Here is a 4418-nt window from a genome sequence, read left to right as displayed (position 1 = left end):
TAAAGCTGTTTACCTTAGCTGACAAGTTGAAATAAACAATTTATATTTCCTTGGAAAGACCCAATTTTTTTCTTTCATGATTTTACTTTTTAAAATTTTTATTGGAGAATAGTTGCTTTACAGTGTTGTTACTTTCTGCTGTACAGCAAAGTGAATCAGCTCTATGTATAGGTAATATCCCCTCTTTTTTGGATTTCCTTCCAGTTTAGGTCACCACAGAGCACCAAGTAGAGTTCCCTGTCTTACACAGTAGGTTCTCACTAGTTATCTATTGTATAAGTTTCTTTGCTCAGTTGTGTCCGACTCTTTGCGACCCCATGGACTGTAGCCTATCAGGCTCCTCCGTCCATGGGATTTTCCAGGCAAGAGTGCTGGAGTGGATTGCCATTACCTTCTCCAGGGGATCTTCCCAACCCAGGAATCGAACCCGGGTCTCCTGCATTTCAGGCAGACGCTTTACCCTCTGAGCCACCAGGGAAGCCCATATCTATTGTATACAAAGTAGTATATACACATGCCAGTCTCAATCTCCCAGTTCATCCCTCTCCCCCATTTCCCCCTTGGTATCCAAATGTTTGTCCTCTCTGTGTCTCTATTTCTGCTTTGCAAACAAGCTCATGTACAGCATTTTTCTAGATTCTGTATGTATGCATTAATATACAATATTTGATTTTCTCTTCTTGACCGACTTCACTCTGTATGACAATCTCTAGGACCATCCATATCTCTGCAAATGGCACAATTTCATTCCTTTTTATGACTGAATAATATTCCATTGTATACATGTACTAAATCTTCTTTTTTCAGTTCTTGGTTGGTGGATATTTAGGTTGCTTTCTTGTCCTGGCTATTATAAATACTGCTACAGTGAACAATGGGGTGCATGGATCTCTTGCAGTTATTGTTTTTTCCCGGTATATGCCCAGGAGTGGGATCGCTGGGTCATATGACAATTCTATTTTAACTTTTTAAGGACTGTCCATACTGTTCTCCATAGTAACTGTATCTACTTACATTCTCAGCAACTGTGTAGGAGGGTTGTTTTTTCCCACACCCTCTCCAGCATTTATTGTTTCTAGATTTTTTGATGATGGGGATTTGGACCAGTATGAGGTCATATCTCATGGTAGTTTTGATTTGCATTTCTCTAATAATTAGTGATGTTAAGCATCTTTTCATGTGTTTGTTGACCATCTGTACACCTTCTTTGAAGAAATGTCTATTTAACTCTTCAAAAACCCATTTTTTTGATTGAGTTGCTTTGTGTGTGTGTATGTGTTGAGCTTCATGAGCTGCTTGTTTATTTTGACAAAGGAGATTAATCTTTTGTCAATTGCTTTATTTGTAAAGATTTTCTCCCATTCTGAGGGTTGTCTTTTCATCCCATTTATGGTTTCCTTTGCCCTGCAAAAGCTTTTAACTTTAATTAGGTCCTATATGTTTATTTTTGTTTTTATTTTCATTACTCTAGGAGGTGGATCAAAACAGATCTTACTGTGATATAGGGTAGTCTGCCTATGTTTTCCTCTAAGAGTTTTGTCTGACCTTACATTTAGGTCTTTAATCCATTTTGAGTTTATTTTTGCATATGGTGTTAGGTGGTCTTCTAATTTCATTCTTTTACATATAGTTGTCCAGTTGTTCCAGCAGTCTTTTCTCCATTATATATTCTTGAATATTGAAGAGACTGTCTTGAATTGAAGACACTTATTGAAGAGACTCTCTTTTCTCCATTGTATATTCTTGCTTCCTTTGTCATAGGTACATGGATTTATTTCTAGATGGAAAGAACCAATTATTTAAAGAGGTCTCGGATTTTATCTTGTTACCGCTAAATAAAGGAGGAAATCTTACAAATGAAAAAGAGTTGAGACAAATCAATCAATTGAAATGCATAGACCCTAATTATTTGGACCCTGGTTAGAAAAAGCAAATTATAAAAGCAAGCAAGGCAATGCCAAAGAATGCTCAAACTACCGCACAATTGCACTCACCTTACATGCTTGTAAAGTAATGCTCAAAATTCTCCAAGTCAGGCTTCAGCAATATGCAAACCATGAATTTCTAGATGTTCAAGCTGGTTTTTAGAAAAGGCAGAGGAACCAGAGATCAAATTGCCAACATCCGCTGGATCATGGAAAAACCAAGAGAGTTCCAGAAAAACATCTATTTCTGCTTTATTGACTATGCCAAAGTCTTTGACTGTGTGGATCACAATCAACTGTGGAAAATTCTGAAAGAGATAGGAATACCAGACCACCTGACTTGCCTCTTGAGAAACCTATATGCAGGTCAGGAAGCAACAGTTAGAACTGGACATGGAACAACAGACTGGTTCCAAATAGGAAAAGGAGTACGTCAAGGCTGTATATTGCCACCCTGCTTATTTAACTTATATGCAGAGTGCATCATGAGAAACGCTGGGCTGGAAGAAGCACAAGCTGGAATGAAGATTGCTGGGAGAAATATCAATAACCTCAGATATGCAGATGATACCACCCTTATGGCAGAAAGTGAAGAAGAACTAAAGAGCCTCTTGATGAGAGGGAAAGAGGAGAGTGAAAAGGTGGGCGTAAAGCTCAACATTCAGAAAACGAAGATCATGGCATCCGGTCCCATCACTTCATGGCAAACAGATGGGGAAACAGTGGAAACAGTGTCAGACTTTATTTTTTGGGGCTCCAAAATCACCGCAGATGGTGACTGCAGCCATGAAATTAAAAGACACTTGCTCTTTGGAAGGATAGTTATGACCTACCTAGACATATTAAAAAGCAGAGACATTACTTTGCCAACAAAGGTCCATCTATTCAAGGCTATGGTTTTTCCAGTGGTCATGTATGCATATGAGAGTTGGACTGTGAAGAAAGCTGAGTGCCAAAGAATTGATGCTTTTGAACTGTGGTGTTGGAAAAGACTCTTGAGAGTCCCCTGGACTGCAAGGAGATCCAACCAGTCTATCCTAAAGGAAATCAGTCCTGAGTGTTCACTGGAAGGACTGATGTTGAAGCTGAAACTCCAATACTTTAGTCACCTGATGTGAAGAACTGACTCATTTGAAAAGACTCTGATGCTGGGAAGGATTGGGGGCAGAAGGAGAAGGGGATGACAAAGGATGAGATGGTTGGATGGCATCACTGACTCAGTGGACATGAGTTTGAGTAAAGTCTGGGAGTTGGTGATGGACAGGGAGGCCTGGCGTGCTGCAGTCCATGGGCTCGCAATGAGTTGCACATGACTGAGTGACTGAACTGAACTCAAAAGCAAGCAAAAGTTGTGAGACAGTTGGGGAAATGTGGATGCTAACTGGGTATTGAGTGGTATAAAGAAATCATTGTTAACATTTTTTAAGTGTGATGATTTAATTTTGGTTCTGTTTTTAGAGACAGCTTTTATATACATACTGACTTACTTTGGATTAAATGATAAAATTTCTGGCATTTGCCACTAGATAACATAGGTGAAGAGACCTAGACAACTTTGACTTAGTATCAGATTCTTAAAGGAAAATTGCTCATGGAGTTAATTAATATGAGTGAATCTGAAAGTTTACTTTAATGTGATTCTCTGGGTAACAGCTTTGAAGTTTGCTCTTCCAGCGTTTGAAGCATCCTTTTAAAGAAGTCCACAAGAATAGGATCAGGAGACCACATGGTTTTTTGCATTTTAGTTTGGGAATCGTCCTGTACCAGCTCCCTTGCCCTCTGTCCGTGACTTTTACAGCTTTCATCTTACTTGGCTGTCACTGGTTCCCCCCCTTTCTCTGATGCTGACTCTAGACGCAGGGTCTGGTTAAGCCCTGGCACTTCCTTGGCATGCCATTTCCAGTGTGGCCTCTTCATGTTTACATAAACCATGGCCGCAGCCAAGCGGCACCGTGTCCCTCACCTTTGCCAGATTTATGGGTGAAACACTTTGCAAGGGGCTCCCAAAGACCTGTCTGTCTGAGGATGTAGAAGAGTCTTATATAATTAAACAGTTTTCACAACTGATCATCAGACTTGGAAGAGAAAAGTGTTAAATTATGGGTACATTACACTTCCACCAAAGAACTGGATGAGCAATATTACTGATCTCACAGGAAAAAATATCTTGGAAAATGCTAATTAATTTCACTTTCCTCTTACACTTTATATTTCATCAGAAGGCTCTAAATTGTCGTTCTTTAAACCATAGTTTAAGCAATGTGGTATTTTCCAAATTGTGGGTCATTTCCCTTTCATGGGTTATGAAATTAATTTCATGGGCAGCAAAAAGCAGTTTGAATAGTCTAGACTAGTTTAGAATGAAGTGGAATAGAATAAATATGTTAAAGTGAATCACATATAGTACATACATGCTAAGTGACACATAGTAAGTTGCTTCAGTGGTGTCTGACTCTCTCGTGATCCTATGGAACGCAACCTGCCAGGCTCCTT

At 39.3% G+C, this 4418-nt stretch overlaps 1 non-coding gene across 1 annotated transcript; it reads right to left on the bottom strand.

Moving 5' to 3' along the window:
* Window positions 1-406: 406 nt before the first annotated feature.
* Window positions 407-478, bottom strand: TRNAF-GAA (transfer RNA phenylalanine (anticodon GAA)). The gene has a single exon. It is a non-coding gene; the product is annotated as a tRNA-Phe (tRNA).
* Between the last annotated feature and the right edge of the window lie 3940 nt (window positions 479-4418).

This window comes from Ovis canadensis, chromosome 22 (genome assembly GCF_042477335.2).
Source record: "Ovis canadensis isolate MfBH-ARS-UI-01 breed Bighorn chromosome 22, ARS-UI_OviCan_v2, whole genome shotgun sequence".
Taxonomy (NCBI): Eukaryota; Metazoa; Chordata; class Mammalia; order Artiodactyla; family Bovidae; genus Ovis; species Ovis canadensis.
The sequence above is the reverse complement of the archived record's forward strand: the minus strand, read 5'-3'. Positions and strand labels throughout refer to the sequence as shown.